The following is a 22859-nucleotide window of genomic DNA, read 5'->3' as shown; positions in this document are numbered from 1 at the left end:
AAGGCTGCAATCCCAAGGGAAATTTTCACAGAGCCCACCACTGCACTCTGCTTTCAGCAGAAAGGAATCCTGCCCCGCCCCTCCCTGGCTCTCCACCTCCAGATCCGCCTTCTCCCGCTGTTAATATTAACACAAGACCACAGGGCACCTGCACACAGACTCACTCAGTGTGAACAACAGCACGTCCTCACCCCAGCCTGCTCTCTTCTCTTCCACCCTCCTCTTCCCTCTCACTCACCTTTCTGCTGTTGTCATCTCCCCCTTCTTTCTGCATGTAATCCCTCCAATACAATATATAACCCAGAGATTCTCACACACTTTTGGAGCTGTCAGGAAGGGAATAAAGCCAAAGCAAAATGCATGAACTATTCTTTTTATTTCTACGTTACCAGAGGAGAGGATTTAATTTTGTATAGAAGTTGTCGTTGTCCTGCTCTCTGAGAAGGCCCCAGATAAAGTCTACAACTAGGCAGATAGAGCAGCCATGTATACTGTACAGTCTGCAGCCCTTAAAGTATCTGTGAGACTCCTCTCAAACTCCAACATCTCATGGTCACTCACCAATGACTGATTACATGACTTGTGAAAGTGGAATCTTCAAATATCAAGGGGAGACTCATATAGTACATGAGATATAGTACATGTCAGTACAAATAGTCTGTTTTTGCTGAAAATACCTTTTCTTTTTGGAAGTAAAATAAATAAAGATATCTAAATTGATATTTGAAATCAATATTGTACAATGAACATTGTTGTATAATGAACTCTATCTGCAAACTAGAAGCTAGTGAGTGATTCCTGACAATAAGGCAAGGAACTGATATAAATATGGAAGACACTGATAGTCTGTTACTAAGTCATTTAACTGACAAGTAAGAGGAAGGCCTGGGTTATCTACATCAGGATAAAGGACTGGGGAGAAGATTAAACAGAGTCAGTGTTTGAGAAGGGGAACACCAGTTAACATCGGTTAATTGACCTTAACTACTTTGACAGTGTTACTCTTAAACATAACAGAGGAGGCTGGGGCTGTAGCTCAGCGGTAGAGCACCTGCCTTGTACGTGTGATGCCCTGGATTCTATCCTCAGCAATACATAAAAATAAATAAATAAAATAAAGGTATAGTGTCCATCTACAACTAAAAATATTATTTAAAAAAAAAGAGTGACAAGCACAGTAGGTAAATCCATTCTTAACAATCTTCAAGCTGTGCCTATACATTCAGTAAAGTAGAATAATCTTTATTTTTTATATATTATTTAAATGGCAATGGGAAGCTAGTCAAATGTTGAAGGCTCCCTAGTTACAACTCAGCCATATCAAATATCTCATTTTCTTCACACCAGCCCTGCCTGTTCAAGGCCACCAAGCCATTAAATGTTTGCAAGCATGGTACATCCTCTGTTCCAGTGCCTTTTCTTCTCCAGAGTGCTGTGCACTGGTAACCATTCTTCCAAGCCAACTCAAATGTGCTTTGTGATTTGTAGTGCTTGTTTACAACAGACACCCCTAAACAGAGTTGTGAACCTTTTCATAGGGGGTAGGAGGTTGCACAAAATTGATTTTCTTTACTCTTACAGAGTTCATCCCATTATATTATAAATACTTATACACATGATGCCTATCTGCAGTTCTCTTCCCCCAGACTCCCAGGACTCAAGTTCAATGGGGGCAGAAGCCATTTCTCAGTGATCCTCATGTCACTAGCACAAGTCTCACACATTGTAAGTGTCCAATAGATACTGAAACATTTCAGCTGAGAGAAGCAACTGAAGGGAAATTAGAGATGGGGCTGGAGATAGCAGGGGCCCTGCAATAAATTCACAAAAGTCCATGGGTGTGGGAGGGGGGTGTGGTTCTCAACTCTTTAGTACATTAATTGATACATAAGTGGTATGAAATTTTGAAGACTATTTTATTGAGCATAAAAGAAAGAATTTTTCATAATCATTTAGAAAAAAAAGACCAGGGAACCATTCTCGAACCTGCCTCAATGCTAAGAAAAGAAAAGATTTACTGTCTGAAGTCTCAGATAAGGACTAATTCCCCTTAGTAGAATCGGGTTAATGCAAAAGCTCCAAGTTTCAGGAATGGGATATTTGGAAAAGAAAAAAAAAAAAAAGCATCAACTTTCAGTGGAGCAGTGATGAGTACCTCACAAACATAAAAGAAGTGTAATCTCTAGTTTTCTGCCTTTTTAAAGAAGGCTTGCCTATGCTTCCACCCTGCGTAATTAATGTAATGATATGAGGAGCAACTACTTCTAGCTTCCCAGAGCTGACAAGGTAGGGACTGACCAGGGGACTGGGAAAAGCTGACTGTTACCCCACAGGTTCTGGGAACCCATCTGCCTCCTCTGTATGACTTCACACAAGTTGAACTTGAGTCTAGAGACACAATTTCACAAGACAATTTCACAAGAGATGAAACTTAGAATTTTTCACAGAAGGGAAAATAAAACACCGTCCGTGTCTGGGCAAGAATGCAGAGGCAGACATAACATGTGTTTATGAACACAGGGAATGATGACTTCCGTATGTTTGGAGAAGGCAGAAATGCATTTATTTTTCTTTGCAATTATCTCTATATGTATTTTTGATGTACGGGAGTGTGTGAGCCCCGACACAGAAGCCAAATGAAGGGTAAAATAAAAAGATAGTAAAAGGAAAGTAAAAGTACCCCACTCTCCCCTGAGGCGAGATAAGTGAGACTGTGAAGGGGAAGAGACCAGCAGGCTGAACTATCCTCTGAGAGGAGCAGGCTTTGCTCTCTGCCCAGCAGAGCAACTCTAACAAGCACCCAGGCAGACCCTGGGAGGGAAGACGTCAGGCCTTCTGTTTGGAAACCCACTCTGAGAAGACACAGCCGCAAAGACTGCTGGGTCAGCAGAGGACAGGAGGAAGAGCAGGTTTGATGGGATTGGCATTTTGCTGCTGACAGCTATGTTGTACTCTGTGCTACTGCAAGGCTTAAGGGAGGCAGCACAAAAGGGCATTGATGCTCTCTTGGCACTGTCTGAATGAGAGAAAGTTGTGTTCAGGGCCAGCAGGCGGGCAGAATGAATGGCATCATTTAGAGCCAGAAGTCAAGCAGAAGGGATGGGGCAGGAACATTTTCATTTCTGTGTTCTATCCACACAGTCCCTAGAATTGTTCCTCATACACTTGGGAACTTGGTCAATATTAGGAAGAAGGAAAGAAGCACACTTAGAAACATGAAGTACCACTGGAAAAGACTAAATATGGGTAGAAAGGGAAAAAGAGGGGGCGCATATTCCTTTTGAAGTCTGAGTTTTCAGCTCATTTGGAAAGCTGAATCTGATTTTTTGCACTACTTCTTTATTTTAGGACACTAAACAGGCAAGATTGAGTGAGTAGGTGAAGCAAATAACATGTTTTGTTTGCTTGCTTGTTTGTTTTCTAATGGAAGGAAAGAGGAAAAAAAGTAAGGTCCAGAACTTCAAGCATTACTGAAATTCTATGTTATTAATGAACCAGGGGCCTGAAAGGCAAGAAGCTCATTAGTGGCTTCTGTGAAGTCTGGGGTACTTGATGGTAGAAGGAAATGGAAAAGCTGCCAGTTAACAGCAGGAACATCTAAATCATCACACTTAGGAGGAGAACTGGAAAAACAAGACAGCATTTCACCCTCTGCAGAAAAAATAATAGTGAAAGAAAGCCTTCATTGAGTATATATATGGAATGTCTTAAGTCAGGCTGCTAAATAAACAGCTGCTGTTGATGAAGGCAAGAAGATAAACAGGCATTCATAATAGTCAGAAGGGCCCAGAGCAGTGGCTGTGGGTACAGGACACTTGCAATTCTAAATCACATACCCAGGTAGTACTGACCCAAAAATAATTATCTGATTACCCCTTCAGTCTGTAGCAAATATTAGGTTAAGCAGTTTTTTATTATAACACAGGGTGGCAGGTCATATCAAGCAAGCAACTAAGATTTATTAAATATCTACCCAGGTACAAGGTACTAGGCTTGTCTTTGGGAGGATATGGAATCATCCCACCTCTCAATGCATGTCCCGTGAATTTGAAAAAAAATGTGATTTAATCATGTAAAAGGCTAGGAAACAGTGCAGATACCAGCTTTGCATCAAAGGGCTAAATGATGATAAATGTTTCAAGGGCTGAAAGGAAGGTAAGATCACCAGGGTGTGAGGTGCTTAATTGGACTATTCAGAGAGGAAAGCACATTTGAGCTGAACAGCATTCACAAAGCAATTGTAGCCTGCAGATTTTTAGTTGTGGCTCATCTATGGTAACAGAGTGCCTAATAGTCCCTCAGAGGTATTTAGTATTTCAATTCCAGGTCTGCTATATATTTCTGGCGAGTTATTTTACTTCTGCACTCAGCTCATAAATGAAATAGGGATAACACTACTCAGCATACACTATGGAGAGAATTAAATACAATCATTAATCAGCTGTGCTATTCTTCCCCTCTGATCTCGACTGAGCCCCAGATCCCACAAAACCTCAGGCAGCCAGCCATTCCTAATCAAACGGAATTCTCAGAGAGATTCAATAGATATACTTTTTCAGTTTATCAAGGGTTTTTATAACTACTGATGAGAAAGTTAGATAGATTAAAAACTACTGGTTTTAAAGTCTATAACTCATTTTGGACTCCTAAATTATCCTTTTGTTTGATTCATACTTTTCAAACCCTACTGGATCATCCCCATTAGTTAAAATTTCCTCAATTCCTGATTGCTCTCATAAATAAAAATTTTGGCTGCAAATACCATTTATGTTTTCATCCTGAGGGATGACAAGCAGCAGACTGGTGTAAGATTATTGTGTAGCATGTCATAACGTGGAAGGCCACTAACTCTTGTGTGGAATAACTGCAAGCGGGGCTTCCTCCACTTCAGGCTTCCTTTCAGATGAGGAGACTGAGACCACATTTGCCCCCAGCTGCTTTAATTGCTCCCCTCCACCATTTAGCTAGTTTTCACTCAGTGGGCAGGGTAAGTCTAGGTGATTTAGTCCATTCTCCCATCTGAGGTATGGTTTCCTGTCACTGAAGCCCACCTTCTGAGGCAGAATGAAAGTTGCCTAGCTTATTTGTTTATTAAGATGGAATGAAAAGCATGTTCATCACATGAACTAAAGTGAAGCTGGCTGGAACAGCCAACCCCATGAAAGACAGAGAATCCCCTGGTCAGTAATCTTCTGTAGGGAAGCCATTGGCTGGCGGTATAATTCAGTGCAATATTACATTTGTGTTCAGTATTGTAGTACTCTGGGAGGCAAGGCTAACAAATCCCTAAATTGGGATGAGTAAAAGAAAGGAGGAATATGAAAATAGTTGAGACTAAACATGCCTGCATTACATGGTTCAAAAGGCACGTTTGTGACACAAGAACACCCAACCCTAGAAATGGCAAGACATTGGAATGGAAGCGGGCCTGGATGACAGTTCCCTCCAGACTGGTTAATGGGAAGATTATGTGTTGTGTCCACCTTCTTGATGGAGGGAATTTCAAGGGCTCGCCAACGAAATGCTGATGAGGTACTCAGCTGCAGACCATTATTTACCTCCTTTGATTTGCTAAAGTATAAATAATCAAAATGATACATAAATTTAATTGCTGGTGTCGTGTAGTTATTTTTGAGGAACAGCCACAAATCTGAGATCTAGTATTTAACAAACAACTCAGGCTACCTACTCAGACTAAACACATAGTGTGTTTTCCAGGCTGTAATTTTATAAAAACAAAATGTCTTTAGAGAGAGAACAAGCTAGTACTATTGCTTTAAAAATCACTTTAGGAAAAGTCTCCTTACTAAACTAAAATAAAACGTAGACAATCTAATCCATTTTGCTGGCTGGCCCTGATCCGTCCGGTTGTGCCATGTCATTACCTTCATTTCACTCACATCCCATACGAAAGTCTTCCCTCCAGCAGGCTCCTGGAGCAGATAAACTCCTCTCTCTTTCTGATGGGGCTTTGTTTCTCTAAGAGCAGAGGTTTGCAGACATTTTGCCTTTGGGACCCTTTTACCCACTTAAAAATCATCCAGAATCTAAAGACCTTTTGTTTCATGTGTTTTAGCTTTTGGTACTCACTGCCCTGGAAATTAGACATGTTTTTATAAAAATATGTTTTAAAAAATAAATATTTATAAAGAAAGTGGCATTCTTTCACATTTACAAATCGATTTAATATGAGAATGAACAAGGCTAGATTCTCATATCTACATCCCCACACAATCTGTCGCAATGTGTTGTTTGTTTTAACTGAAGTATATGAAGAACATCCAGTCTCACACAGATACATAGAAAGAAAAGAGGAAAGTTTTCTAATGAACTTCTCAGAGAATTATAGATACTCATCTACCATTCTACCAAAACTCAATGATAAGTAATTTCTTGAATTTCTTAGTTGCAACGTGGAATCTAAAAAACTTTCAATGAAAGTTTTGGATTCTGTTACACTAAAATCCATCAATGTATCTTAGAATTTGAATGAATCTTTTGCTCATAGGCTGTATATTGATCATTTATTTCAATGAGATCACAGTCTCACTGAAAAGTCTTAAAGTATAGGTATGCTTTTAAGCTTGTGCTGGATGCAACTTTTTCACAATTGTGGATTTTGGTTCAAAAATTGCACTTTATTGTTAACAAAAAAATATATATATTTTTTCAGTTATTTTTCTCTAACAAGACAGGCTCACTTTTGTTCAATTATTTTTTCACATCAAACAGTAGTCTGCCAATGTTGCAACAAGGTTTAGTGACGGGCACATCGCCCACAACTACGTGAACACTCAATCATTGCACTTATGACCCAAAAAGGATCACTTCCATTCATTTTTGAGAAAACATGTAACCAAGTATGAATGGCAAGTTTTGACCGGCAGAATTCTTTAAACTAAAATTGGTGCTCCATGAAAAAAGCGGCTGATTCAGCTTACAACCCCAATAATCATACAAGTACTTCCCTGGAGATAACCATTATGCTTTGGTGCAGAGCAGAGTAATTTATGTGTACTTCCCATAGCACACTAAAAAGATGTGTACTCAAGAGTCAAGATAATAAATTCAGTAATTTTTGTGCCACTTAACCAAGGACATTAAGGGAGAGTACACTTTAAAATTTGTTATTTATTTATTAATTTTACTGTAAATATTTGATGACAAAAACAAAAAGGCTATTAGTATAATCTGGAGCCACTGTCTTGATTTAAGCCACCAGCAGTTTTATTCATGTCACTTGTTCCTTGTGAGTGCAAATACAACACAGGGGAAAATGCAAATAGTTTCATAGCATTGTTATGAAATAATTTTGACCTCGAAAACACCCTGAATGTGTCTCAGGGACTGGCAGAGGTTCACAGAACATAGATTCAGAGTTCCTGTCATAGAGTATTTTGATAAATTTTGCAAGCCAAAAGTCGCTAAGTGATTCTGGAAGTCTAAAAAGCAGGAATACACAAATTGATAGTGACAACTACATTGTTTTCCTCAAGTGATTTGTAATACAGTCATATGCCACAAAATATTTTTCAGTTGATAATGAATCACATATATGATGGTGGTCTGATAAGACCATAATGGTGCTGGAAAATTATTACTAGTGACATCAGAGCCATCACAGTGTAATGTGTGACTCAAAAGTTTACCCTGATGCTGGTGAAAACAAGCTTACTCTGCTTCCAGTCCCATGAAAGTCTAGTGCATATGATTAACTATGTGCAATGCATAACAACTATGTTATAACAATTATTAATGCATAACAACTATGTTAGGTACTTGGTACACTGACCTTTTCATCATAAGTTCAGGGTGAATTCCTTCTACCTTATTTTTTAAAGTTTTCAGTAAAAAGTAGGTCAAATTATAATGGCAGGGGCCTTAAATCTGGTGTTTACTGTAACTCTTGATTGCATCAAGAAGAGACATCAAATGATGGACCTATACCATGAAGGTCTGTGCAACACTCTGCATGTTCACATAATAACAAATTGTCTAATGAAGTAGTTCTCAAAATGTATCTCTGTCAGCGATACGTATCTCTAAAGCCAATAAAAATATCAAGATACATAAATGATACATTCTCAAAATAAAAACCCACTCTTCTTTTACTAGTTTATTTTAGTTTTACATAACATTAGGATTCATTTTGACATAATGGTATAAGCATGGATTAAAATTTGCTCCAAGTTGGTTCCCAGGGCTTCCCCTATCCCTTCAATCCTTCCTCTCCCTGTTCTTTACTGATCTTCCTTCTATATATTTACTTATAGATTTACTTATATTTACTTTAAAAAACAGTGCATTATGGACATACATAAAGGTGAAATTCACTGTGGAATATTCATAAAAGATCTAAAACCACCATACTGTAGGGATGCAGCCACATCAATATTTAGCAGCACAATTCACAATAGCTAAGCTATGGAACCAGCCTAGATGCCCTTTAACAGATGAATAGATAAAGAAAATGTGGTAAAAATACCCAATAAGGGCTGGAGTTGTGACTCAGTGTTAGAGTGCTCACCTAGCAAGCGTGAGGCACTTGGTTCAATCCTCAGCACCACATAAAAATGAAATAAAAATATTGTGTATCCATCTACAACTAAAAAATAAATATTAAAAAAATACACAATGAAATTTTACTCAACTATGAATAAAAATGAAATTATGGCATTTGCTGGTAAATGGATGTAACTGGAGACTATCATGTTAAGTGAAATAAGTTAGACACAGAAAGTTAAGGTCTTAATGTTTTTTCTCATATGTGGAAGCTAGAGTAAAATAAGGTAGGGATGGGATGGGGGGATTTTTTGTAAAAATAGAAGAGAAACCTGCTCTTCTTGATCCATTATTTCGCCCATAATTTTTGGTTACTTAGATTTATTTGTGCCTAAGATCATGCAACTGTAAAATGAAAATGATAATTGCTCCTAAAAATCTTGATTTTTTATGCAATTGTAAGACTTTCATTGAGGACATTTATGACTAATGAACATAAAGTTATTTGCAATACTTTTCTGAGATAACAACATAATGGCACTTCTCTTTATTAAAGGGTTGGACTTCAAATGCTATTTGATAGTGTCTTTCTGAAATAATTTTAAAGATAAACAATACTGACAAGGCAAAAACTGAAATGAACCTTAAGATTAATACCCGCTACATTTTTATCTAATATAGGACAAGGGAAACTCTTGAAGTTATGGTGAGGAAGGTTGTTTTTCATTACACAGCCTAAGATTTTAATGACTGAATGGCATAAAATATTACTCTTAAAATGCTTTGACATTTTCCTTTATTAGAAAATATTTTCAAATAGCTAAGCACCATTAGTAAAAATATTTAATTTTGCAGAATATTACTCCGGGTGTCAGCTGGCACAGGATGAGACAGTCTGTTTAGTATGAATTCCTAAGGCTGAATGAAGGTTTTGAATTTGAATGAAGGTTCACAGACTTCACAAAAATATTGCCTTCCTTCTGGCAAGAGCTTTGAGAAATACCTCTGCCAGTGTTGACACAGTTTTAGGAGGGCTCCATGGTGTATAATCAGATTAGCCTATTTTCTTCCAAGTGCCTGACTCCTGAGTCCACATATGGAAGTGGTTCTCTGAGCATAGCAGCAATGAAGCCTATACTTCAGTAGTTCCTTCAGTCAGAAATAATCAAAGTCTAATAAAGGCAGTCCATCTGAGAGATGCTGGATTTCAGATGGGATCTCATTTTAACAAGTTTGAGGATAGGGAGGAAAACTTGGGTTCTTCTAGTTTAACAGTGTTTGAAAATCAATCCTCCCTGTCCCATTCATCTGAAACCTATAATACATCTATGTAAGTTTTCGGCAGCAGCCCAGCAACTGCCATGGTAAAAATGAAAATTAGGTGTAGGAGATAGGTGTGTGCAAAATGTGGCTACATCCCCTTCTGGATCTCTGCTATGTGATCTTGAGCTGCCATTGACCTTGAAATGGAGCAAAACCAAGCAAAGGAAAGGCCTCCCAGGGACTGAGGGTTTGTATCCAGGTGTCTGAAGAGTGGTCATGTGCGAGCACGGGTAATGATGTATCATCTGAGCAGTTTATGCATGTTGAGTCATTGAGGTATAAATTGAACAGAACACTGTGATGAAGAGCTGTGAATCACAGAAATCAATAAGTAGAAAACAACATCTGTCTAAAGATAGACTATCAACCAGAAAGTCTTAATGTGAAGTTACTGTGTGCTTACTTCTGTGTTACACTCTGATCATTGGATGCAATGTTCATTTAAACAACAATGGTTTAGGTAGACCATAGGCTAAGAAGAAGCCACCACAAGGGACAATATGTGCTACCAAGAAAGGGTGACCAGTGGGCAGGATGCTCCTGGCTATAAGAAGGAAATAATACAAAATGTTGCCACACACCTTAGCAGCAGCAACATCAAGTAAGAATAAGAAAGTAGATGAGTAGACAAAGGGTTCAAGAAGAATCCATTAGTAAAAAACCCAGGAAATGTCTGAAATTTGCATAGGTACTGTCATGGACAATACCCTTTATCTTTTAGTTTCTGCAGCCCCTTGAGCTCAGCTTAATCCTCGCATAAAGTGACAGCTGGAAGTAGTATTTCACTTTTATAACTTTCAGAACATTTCTCGCAGTCAAGTATCTGGTGTTGTGCCCGTGTTTGTTTTTGCACCTCCTTGTGCTACACAGCAACCCTGCCTTCTTCAAGCCAAGGCCAAGACAGAGCCTGAGAAGCGAGTTCCAAAAGGCGGAGAGTGCCAGATTCCAGATATAAGAAGCCATCCCTCTTTTCTTTCCTGGTGACAAGGAAAGTGATTTCTCTGCAGTGTGACATTTCAAGTTATGCCTAACTTTTGTTAGAGATAAGCAAGCTGCCAGCCCTGAAAAAGTTGGGAGGACACAGGATTCAAGAGCCCGAGAAATGGTTGGGAGGCTTACTCCTTCTGTACTTGTACAGCTCTGGTCAGAGCCAACCCCTCTCAATCTCCTTTTCTTCTTTCCTGTGGTGTCTGGACAGTCCAAGGAGGTGGGAAAAAGAGAAAAAGCAAAACTGCAAGAATAAAGCAGAAGTTAATTGATAGAATAATAGAACTAGCTAGACTTTCCACGAAACAGAGGGAGAACAAAAGCGAAAGACTCTTAGATCATTTCAGAAATGTTAAAATTAAGGTGATCATTAATGTAAGAGTTGTGAAAGATTTTTATTAAGATTCAAACATAAAATTTAGATGTTTACCTCTTAAATATATTGGCTTCTTTTTCACTGAATTAACAAATTCTTTAACAACTTTGCCTTCTCCTTTAAATATAGCAAAAGTAAGTTACAGAGAGAATTCTAAGAAACAGAATTCTGGAGAATCAATAGCCACAGTCTCACAATTTCTCATTCTCTCCTCATTCTTACCATTAGCAACAGATTTCACGTCATCTCTGAAAAATAAAAAAATGACCACTCCCTCACATTCTAATTACTCTCTGCAGCTGTCATTGTATACCATGAGCTTATTAAAGATCTATAATGGTTCCCAACAGTTCTTAAGTTAAAAACAAAGTTCATAGTCAGGTATGGTGGCGCATACCTTAAATCCCTGCAGCTTGGGAAGCTAAGGTAGGAGGATCATGAGTTCAAAGTCAGCCTCAGCAAAAGCAAGGTGCTAAGCAACTCAGTGAGAGCGTCTCTAAATAAAATACAAATGAGGGCTGGGGATGTGGCTCAGTGGTTGAGTGCCCCTGAGTTCAACCTTGGTACCAAAAGAAAAGTTCATAATCGACTTTTCAGGCTTATCAGCTTTACATTCACTCATCAGTATTTTATTTCTTAACCAATGTGTGTCAGGCATTTGCTAGATATAGAGAATAAAGAGATGAAAGATGAGCATAGAGAATTGAGCAAAACACAGTGTTGGAGGAGAAACTGACCCATACCTTCCACCAAGCAGTGTCATTAGTACTGTGGACCTCAGAGACAAGACCTCTAAAACATAAAGTTGAAGAGTTTAGAAGTTTTCTGAAAGATATAATGACTAGGTTGATTTTTAAATAAAAAGTAGACATCAGCCAGATGAATAAAGTCCAGGTCCAAGGGACAAAATGCACAAAAACAAACAGAATTGCAGAAAAGCACAGGTGAGCTGGAATCAGACATGTAGCAGGTGACAACAAGACCAGATTGTTGGTATAAACAGCTCATTAAGAGCCCTGCAAAGGGTTTAGATTTTAATTGTAATGTAATGAGGTTACATTTAAGATTCTGAGTAAAAATGATAGGAACATGATACATTTTCTCTTTTAGAAAGATTTTTTTTTCAAACGTTCCACGGAGAATGGATTGATATAGGAAGACCAATCCAAAGATTCTTAGAGGAACCTAGAAGGCAAACATGAGGACTTGAATGGTTGGTTTTCATGGGAGAGAAGTCAATGTGGAAGGAAAGAAATAGGGAGATGAAATTTAGAAACAAAATTTTAGTATCTGGTTACAAATTGAATTGGGGCACCATGAATGAGGGAGAGGAGAAATCCAATATGACTCCCAGCTAATGATTTTGTGACCTTAAAGAATCATCAGGTTTGGGGAGAGAAAGAAGCTCACTTGGAGGTGGGATGATTCTTTTGAAGGACCCTTCTCTGTACAAGTCCACATTGCAGAGTAGGTACTGGGTCAAGAAGAACTATTGGAAGTCATCAGCATCTTGGTTACAAATATATTCATTAGAACAGCAAAATGAATGAACTTATTTGGTCTTTACACCTAATCCACATGGTCAATGATCTGGCATAGAATCCAAAGTGGATATCAAGGAAAGCAGTTTTAAGAAAGAAATGGTCAAGAGTGTCAATGAGGGAATGAGGCAGAAAGTAGACCTCCCATAGGCAGACAAGATAAGGGCAGGAAGAGAGGAGACCATCATGCCATCTTCGAAGAAGACATTGGGTCTGGAGAACATTCTCTTACTTGCTGCCTCTGACTGCTTGAACCACAAGGGCTCCTTAACACCTGTTATTGCTCCTAACAACTTCAACCACAATTGTTCTTCCTTAACTTCCCTTACCCCTAGCAATAGCTGACCACCAAATCTACCCTTACCTGGAGCACTTCCTCTCCTCAAGGGATGTGTCAAACCACAAAATTGGACCCCTCCTCTGAATTATGTAAATAAGGGACGAAATTATACAATTCTGATTGGCTTATTAAATTCAGAGTTTGAAGAATTTTGAGGGGAGGGATACCAGGGATTGAACTCAGGGGCACTCAACCACTGAGCCACATCCGCAGCCCTATTTTGTATTTTATTTAGAGACAGGCTCTCACTGAGTAGCTTAGTGCCTTGCTTTTGCTGAGGCTGGCTTTGAACACATGATCCTCCTGCCTCAGTCTCCTGAAGCACTGGATTGCAGGTATGGGCTACCACACCCAGCTAAAGAACTCGATAGTTTGATTTTAGCATCCCTTGCCCCACCAATGTCTGCACTGGCTCATCATATATGCCTTCAAAAACCCCTATACAGTAAACTTTTCATTGGCAACCTTGGAATCCTGCCCCCTTTGAGAGCTCTGAATTTTTTTATTATTATTACTCTAATAAATTCTGTTACTTTGCTCTCTCTGTGTCCATAAACTTCATTCTTCAAATTTGTGAAACAAAGAACACACCCATCCACACCATGTTACATCAACTACAGGAAAGGTGTCCAGTAAAGTAAGGCCTAAAACCATCATTTTGTATAATAATTCCATTAGTATTAAGATAGAAATCAGAGTGTAGGGAGTTGAGGAGTGAATGAATGGCCAGGCATAAAGAAAATGTGAGTATAATATTTTTAACATTCATGAATAACTAGCTTATGCCATGGGAACATGCAAGTCTCAAATTCTAGTGACTTAACACACACAAAAAGTATTTATTTTTCATTGCGCTACATGTTCATTGCAGGCCATTAGGGAAGCTGTGCTTATTATATTCATGTAGAAGCCCAGGCCAATGAAGGCTCCGTCTCAACACATCCAATATACCATTGCTGCAACAATAAAAAGAGAGAAAGTAGGGGAAAAAAACCAAACTGCCGTGTCTCACAATATGTACCAATTCACTTTATGGGCTCAGGCAAGTTACATGGTCACACAAGGCAGAGAAGTACCATGCTACCATTTGTCCAGAAAGAGGAGAACCTGGATATTTGCACACAGTTCTCATAACTGGGGTAGGTTAAGAAATTAGCAACAAATAGTTTTAAGTTTGACCAAAGATTTTTGTTTGTTTAGTTTTTAAAGACAATAGCCTGGGTGACATACGTGTGTGATCATGCTCCATAGCTCACACTTTGTGTTCACTCGTGCAATGCATCCAGTCAACATCATTCATGTCTAATACCCTATTAGAATACCGTTCCCAATGTGGGAATATTACTCTGCTTGAGAACCACTTCATGAATGATGCTGTCCCTTGATGAAACTATTTGCCCACTTGAATCCAATTATATTTAGTTAAGTATAAACTAGTCCTCCCATATGTAAGGAGGGTACATTCCAAGACCCCCAACTCATGCCTGAAATGTGGATAGTACGGGACCCTATATATGTTCCCTTTTTTTCCACACATACACATCAATGATAAAATCTAATTTATAATTTAGGCACAGTTAGAGATTAACAATAACAAAATAGAACAACCATAACAATAAACAGTAATAAAGATTATATAAATGTGGTATCTCTCAAAATAACTTGGTGTACTATACTCATCCTTCTTGTGATAATGTCAATGCCTAGATAATGAGATGAAATGAAGTGAATGGTGTAAACATTGTGAAGTGGCATTAGGCTATGAAGTAAGGGTTGCTTGAGTACAGACACTGCAATATTGTAACCATCATTCGATAACCCAAGTGATTAATAAGTAACTAACAGACAGTTAGTATATATAACATGGATACACTGGCCAAAGGGATGATTCATATCTCCCATGAAGTGGGTATGGGTCCTATCAGATTTCATCACACTATTTAGAATAGCACACAATTCAAAACTTGTGAGTCTTCATTTCTGGAATTTTCCATTTAATATTTTCTGACTGTGGTTGACTGTGGGTAACTAAAACCAGGGAAAGTGAAAACTACATCCTGGGGGACCACTGTATTTCCTCATGTTTCCAGTGCTGACTTAGTTGTGTATTTTGAACATGTTTTGGAGCACTTTCTTCTGAGTCCTAAAGGTCTCGATTTGTCTCCTTTCTTTACACAGAGCAACCGGCCATAAGGAATGTGCTCAATCCATGATTTCAAAAGAACAATTGGTTTCTCCAAGACCAGCAAAGACCCTTCAGCAAAGGTTTTGGTGTCTTACCACCCCATAGAGTTGTTTATACAATGTTTTATAAAGAAAATTGCAGACTCTGTTTTTTTCCATGGCTAAAGAGGCAGGAAATTGAGCAGCAGTGGCCTAACTCTTATGGAAACTCCACCCCTTGTACTGGCACTGTAGTAATTTTGCTTATTCTGCTTTCTGGGACTAGCCCAAACCTGTCAAGTTCTCACTTTAAAAACTTGCAGATGCATCCACCACATATTTATGCACTCATTTTCATATGCGTAGAAGTTGCTACTGAGAGAAGACACTTCATAAAGAAGGCTTGCAACTGAGTTGTTTTTGTCAAGACAGACTTACTCAGCTTTACCTTCATTCTCTTGCCTGGCCCTCCAGGACCATGGTCAATCATGTGCAGGATCCCTCTCTGGATTCAAAGCTTAGTCTGTTCTGTGGGACATGTGTGCTATCTGGCACTTACACATCAAAACCATAACCTGTGCTTCATTAACACGACCCATTTTACTGAGCTAAACAACCATAGATATACAAACTCAGGAGAAATGAAACAGGTGCACATATATTTTGGTAAGGATTTCCATTATAATCATAGTTGAAAATTTAGACTTAAGTTATTAAATTTTTGAGCCAGGTGGAGTCACAAAAACCACCCACACACAAAATAAATAGGTCAATACATAACCCAGACCGACCAGAAAAGGCTTTTTGAAGAAAAGGGAAATTTTGTCAAGAAGTGTGTTTCCTGAAAGAATGAGTTAGGCAGCAAAGGCAGTGTATGATTAGGAAAAAGCTAAGCCACAGCTACTTGGGTGTGTCCTGAGGACAAGCATCTACTGTGATCCAGTGAAGCTTCTGAATATTTTTTCCACACAGGGGAGAAAATACAATTTCTGGTCTTATTAATTTCAATCTTTGATTCCAAGTAGCAAAAATACTAAAGAATCTTTGTAGCCAAATTGCATTCATAAATATTTTTTTTTGACAAGTGAGTTGGCATTTATCAACTTATAGGTCAGTTCAAATGTTTTTACAATGAGCCATAAAAGAGAGGAAGTATACTCTGTGCTAGTGGTCAGAAATCCTGCTTTTTCTCAGCAACTTGTAACTGCCCAAAACTGATAACACCACATACAGGACCTTTGTAATGGTGTGAAATGCCTTAACAATGAGCAACTCCTACGGGGTAGGTGGCCAGGTCATTGAGCAGCTCTTAACACAATTGTCTTGCCGGGTCCTGTCAACCCCTCTTCTCAGTAAGCATACACTACTTTTTAATCCCTTTTCCAACCATTCCCTCCTTCTCTCCTTATGTCAATCTCCTTCTTTCCATTTTTCCATTTTGATATTTTTATTCCTGCTAGAAACTCCTAGAGCCTTCTCACTCCCTTCTAAGCCTTCTGGAAGAATTGTCGGGCCGTGTAGTAGTGAAAATGCTGCTGAAATGGAGATCGCTTGCGGGCAGAGGTCAGGGCTGCCTTACACATAACAAATATGGCATGTAGCATTTATTGTATTTTAAGTAGTCCAACCCCATTTCTTTTAAAGACTTCTGGTGAAAATATTTGTGAGCCTTGTTGAAGTGCTGGGTCCCATCCACATCTTCCAAATACCCTAAAGTATGAGGAGCAGAGAGCTGCCTGTGGAATGCCAAATCTCCATTTCCAACCAACGTCTGAATCAGTGGCTGTATTCAGTAAAATCAAGGGAATATAAATGGAAATATAACCAGAAAATAGTTTGTATGTCCCAAACTTATTTAGAACCAGATTCCACAGAATTATGAACTTCACATTGTCACTGTTGTATTTCTAACATATTCCACAGCAGCTCAAAATCTTAGGCCATAAAAAAAGAGGGAGAAAGGGTAAAACAACACAAAATTTGTAAGAAACTCTGAGAAATGTAAGCCGTTTGTTAGAGAGATGCTGGGATTACAGCTTAGCTGATTTATTGAAAGGGGGTAACTCTAAACTGTAACAGGTAGAAGCAGAAAATGCTAAGCAATTCTGGTCTATAAAAAGGGGTAGATGTTTTACTCCTCTGGTGCCTGCTGTCCTGACACATCACTCCAAATTCCGTTGACTGGTAACCAGCACAGGCTAGTTACCAGTTACTCATGAAGCACCACCATAACTATTGATGCCCACAAAGCCATTATTCCTTTTGTTTGTTCCATGATGTATTTTGTCTTTAAAGGCTAAAATACTAAAATTACCAACTACAAACCCAGGCTAGTATTTTAAATTTGAAGCTACTTTTGCCAAACCCAACAAAAATTATAGAGAAATTCATCATTAGGACAAGCAATATGTCACATTCCAAATCATCATTAAGACAACCAGCATTTTACAACATTGCAGTTCTTGAAAACACAGACTAATCTGTCTTTGCAAATACGCACTTTTCTCCTACAATTCAAATCTATATAAAAAGAAATTGTTTAGGAAATAGAAAGATCTACAATGTCTTACAGTCCCAACATGTGAAACAGTCTCATTCCATTTACAAATGAGATGAAAAAATGTTTTAGCCAAATATCACAACTTGATTTTCTGAAATATTTTTTTGATTATTGCATATTAGCACAGGTAGTCAATGTTTTTTTTTTTCCAGGTTTGTGTTAATCTCCAAACTTCAGGGAGAAAGTAATCATTTTCCAGGGAAAGAGAGAACCCCAAAACAATGGTGTAACTACCTCACTCACCCCCACATTAGATAAAACCTTAAATCTAGAAATATATCAGCTTGGCCCTTAACACATTCAGGAATCCCTAAATCCCAAGAACCAAAATAACAAAGCAACAAATAATTATTCAGACAAGAATTAGATGACAAATCTAATCTCCTTCTAGTCACAATTTGAGAAGAAAAAGAATTTTGAAAAGTAATAAAATACTCTAATCTATAGACACAATATCATCTAAGTTATCAGATTTTTCTTAAATAGATATACTATATCCTGAAAAAATAATTTTTAGAAAATAAACTGATTCTTCTTGTTGTCATCCTAACTATTCAATCTGAAAAGAATATGAAATAGCTGTTTTCTACTTAAAAATCAAGTTCTCTAATTTTCCACACCTAAGAAAAAGTCTTTGTTTATTCTATTTGAAGATGAAAAAGTTAAAGTTTTCATTATTCAAATACTTTTTATTGTAATTGAGTGGATAGAGCACAGTGCAGGACAGGCAAAACTTCCATCCAAGTTAAGGAAAGGGAGCAAAGTACAAAACAAGCAAGCAAGAAATTACCAAGAATAACTAACAAGAAATTAATAGGAACTAGGAGCATTCTCAAAACGGGACCCATTCACCCTTCACAACAAACTTTAAAATACTTATTATTATCCTCAGGCAAAATGAGAGGAAACCAAATATCATAGAAATAAAACAACGGGCCCTATATCTCTGCATGATCACCAGGGCCTAAGGTAAGTGTGTCTCACCATACAGCATCAGTGTTGTAGTTCTATATTTGTGTGTGTTAAGATCATACTGTATTTATGAGACCTCCCTGGAGACACCAATGGCTGTGGTCACAGTAGCAGCATGTTGCAAAGGAGCTGAGTGAGTTTCCATCTAGATACTGAGGCTCAGATTTGCCTATGTGAGTAATAAATCAGTCAGAAGTAAAACTGTGGAGCTGGCAGACATAGTCTTTATTGCCTTGATCCTACCTTTCCCTGAGGCGCCTTGATGCCTTGCAGATGCCTGGCACCTTCAGCTGCCCAAGTCCTCCCAGCCTCGCCTGTGCCCACAGCACCACAAATTGCCTTGGATCATAATTATCTGTGTGCCCTCCTCACCACAATCTCCAATACATTGTAAATTTATTATACAGATGGTGTCTCATCTCTCTCATTCTTATTGTTCTTACCTCAAACTGGGTACTTGGTGAATATCTGTAGAAGTATGATGTGTGACTGGATCTCCCTCTCATCCTAATAAAGATATTCAAGTCCTACATTTCCACTCTACAGTTCTCTGACCCATGCTCCTTTGGGAGACAAACAACTAATAATACATTCTGTTAACTTATTAAGAAATGATTGACTGTTGGACCCTCTCAGATTCTACATATCAGTATTGTTGTATATGAGTGTATGTGACTAAATACACAATCTTTTCAGTATGTCTACTGGCTATTTTAAACTTGGGAATCTAGACACATTCTCAGTAAAAGTGAATATGAAACCAAAAACAATGCATGAGGGCACAGCCAAGGAACCAAAGTCAAGCCTGGTCTGGTTAAGAACACAGCAAACTGCAGGCAGGAAGGGGTACATACGAATGCTAATACCACACACCTGACAAATGTCATATCACTTCTCAGTCACTGAAAACTTTGAGGTATTGTTTCTATTTTATAAAAGAAAAAATAAGACCCAGGAAGTTAGATGTTAGGCCATAGCCAGACATGGAATAAATGGTGGAGAGAGAATTTCATTTTGGACTAGTAATAACGTTGCTTAATTAAACACAAATCCCCCAATCTTCAAAGTTTTTGTTCAGGCAGCAGCAGGAGGACTGAAGACAGTCTATTACAAGAAAGACTTAGCAGAAGGATTAAAACTATTGAATCTTTTAATGTGGCTTAGAGGAAAACATCTTGGGACAGAGAAGAAACAAAACTAACTCATTTGAAGCTTAATTTCCAAAGACTTGCCCAAGACCCCACCTGATATTTCACCAAGAACATCCCTTTCCTTGCCATAGAAACCCTTCTTAGGGTTCCACAAAGCCATTTCTGAATCTCTGCCAGCCACATAAATAAAGACCTGGATGGATTGTGTACCAAAAACTGCAGTAAAGATGACATCTGATAAGAAATTCATTTCATATTTTGATACCATTTAGGAGTCACAAGACAAAAAATTAAACCAAACTTGTGGTTGATTAAATGGGTATAATGGAAGGGAAGGAGAAGGTTCTAAGCCTTATCTTGAACACTTACTATATAATATTGAATTGCCCCTTAATCAAGCTTAATCAAGCTTAATCAGTAATCTCAAATTTAAGATTCTGATGATGGCACCTAGTGTTTAGATGGTTGTGAAAATTATATGATATAATGTGCATTAGGTACATAGTAGTGGTTTGATGAATTATGACTCTTATTATTATGTTGGAGATTCCTATATATTCAAAAGATATTATTATTATTTAAGCAACTTATGAACACTGTCAGTTCCAAGCTCACTAAGAGGAATGCATACTAAAATGGTCTCAGTTATTCTTTGATAACCAAAATAAAGTAGAGTACTCTGTATAATTTCACAGTCTCAAATTTGGGCCTAAAGATGGTAAGACTTTGTACAGTCCAAGAGACTCATAACTGTCTAATCATTTGTTGAAGATTACTAAATATCAATCTAGTAGTGTGCTTCTAGCCCTGCTCAAGATTTAGAAATATATTATTTGAAAAAAATTTAAAAAGCATAAGGAAGAAATTAAAATCACTCCAAACACAATCTTAGCATCAGATTTGTTTCCTTCTAATCTCTTTTTATTCAAATCAGAAAGTGTGTTTGTATGCACAACCACAAGCTGGTTGTGTATTATATGCAAACTTTTTAAAAACATGTCATTCAGGTAAATATTTAAGACTATTAAATATTTTATGAATATAAAATTATTTATAATGGCTGCCTCATATTATATCTTATTTCATTTAACTAATTTCAATTGTCTCTAGTATAATTTTAAATATCAGTGACTGACACCTTTATGCAAATAATTTCATTTATTTTTTTACTATTTTCTAAAATAATTTGGTTTCCTGTTACAAATTTATAAATTTGTTGGCGAAAACAGAATGCACAGGTTCATAGCTTTTGATATTGATTTCAACAGTATCCCTCACATACCAATTTTGCTGTTTTACTGAAATCCATAAATTTCAGGTATTATTATAAGAAGGACTGCCAATTTCATAAGTTTAGATTGCTGATAAATACTACTTTTATTTATGCATTCCTTCTGACTTGTGAATTTGAGTATCTTTATACAGTTTTGAATGTCTGGTTTTTCATTTTAAAGGATGGTCTGTTCATAAAATTTTTCTATAATTCAATTAGCCTTTCCCATAATTTCAAATTATTTGGAAGATCTTCTAAGAGATTAAGTGTGTAAATCTTTTATCAGTACATATATTGTAAAAATTTTTCCCACATTTGATCAATTTTTACCTTTTTTCTCAAAGTGCTTTGATTTTTGTTATATTGACATCTTTCATTTAAACAAAAGTATCAATTTTTAGTATGAAAAAAAGAAACAATTATACAGATAACCTAAAAAGTTGCAAAAATAAAAGAATGCAATTTTGTTCCAACCAAAAAATTTTTTTAATTGTTTAAACTTTACTATTAGGAATGATGATCACAAAGTAAGGGAAAAAAAAAAAAAAGAACTGCACTCTATTTTTCAGGAGACAGTCATCAAAACTAGAATCTATTGAAGACAAAAGATAATAAAATATTCATTAGTTAAGAGAAAATAATAAATAACATTTTCAATATTGGTGCAAGAGAAATTACAGAATTGAAGGCAAAAAGTAAATAAAACAGGAAAAAAGACAAAGAAGCACATTTTATATCAATGAGGGAACAATCTATAAAAAATATTCACTAGTCACAAAACTATAAGTTGATGTGTCAAAATCAAAATATATAAATCAAAGACTATTAGAAATTCAAGGAGAAATTAACAAAATAATAGTATTACTGGGATAACAGAATTCTTCATTTGACATTTCTAATGAGTAAAAAACAATGAGCTTGAAATCAAAGATATGGATCTAATATGCTCATTAAGAAGTAATGTAAGCCAGGTGCCATGCTGCATGCCTGTCATCCTAGCAGCTCGGGAGGCTGAAGCAGGAGGATTTCGAGTTCAAAGTCAGCCTCCACAATTTAGCAAATTAAGCAACTTAGCAAAATCCTGTGTCTACATAAAATATAAAATAGAGCTGAGGACATAGCTCAGTGGTTAAGCACCCCTGGGTTCAATGCCAGGTATGAAAATAAATAGATAGATAGATAGATAGATAGATAGATAGATAGATAGATAAAGTAACTAGATATGCATCACACTCAGCCAAAAAACAATCATTCTTTGAAAAGGGCTCATTAAAAACTTAAAAATATATATCATTCTATGCAAAAAGAAAGTAAGCTTCAAAATTAATGTAGTTATATATAATATGATCACAAAGCAATAACAATAGATTTTTAAAGTTTTTTTCTAATTAACTTTTAGTTTTTTACACAAATGGAGCACAGCTTTTCATTTCTCTGCTTGTACATGATGTAGAGTCACACCATTCATGCAATCCTACTCATATGTAACACTTAGATATTTTTAACCAAGTGTAAACAAATAGAATGAAATAGGTTGGAGTTTTTTAAGTAAATGCTTTCATCAACTCATGTCAAAAAGAAAACAGAACTTTATTTACAACGAACATACATATTATTGTTAGAGTTACATCCAAGATTTTAAATATTTCAATTATTGACACAATATATTAG

General features: G+C 37.1%; 1 non-coding gene across 1 annotated transcript; it reads right to left on the bottom strand.

The window, feature by feature from the left end:
- Positions 1-6722: 6722 nt before the first annotated feature.
- LOC143402694 (small nucleolar RNA U13) lies at positions 6723-6825 on the bottom strand. The gene has a single exon (XR_013091762.1). It is a non-coding gene; the product is annotated as a small nucleolar RNA U13 (small nucleolar RNA).
- Between the last annotated feature and the right edge of the window lie 16034 nt (positions 6826-22859).

The sequence above is a fragment of the Callospermophilus lateralis genome, chromosome 6, assembly GCF_048772815.1.
Source record: "Callospermophilus lateralis isolate mCalLat2 chromosome 6, mCalLat2.hap1, whole genome shotgun sequence".
NCBI classification, from domain to species: domain Eukaryota; kingdom Metazoa; phylum Chordata; class Mammalia; order Rodentia; family Sciuridae; genus Callospermophilus; species Callospermophilus lateralis.
The sequence above is the reverse complement of the archived record's forward strand: the minus strand, read 5'-3'. Positions and strand labels throughout refer to the sequence as shown.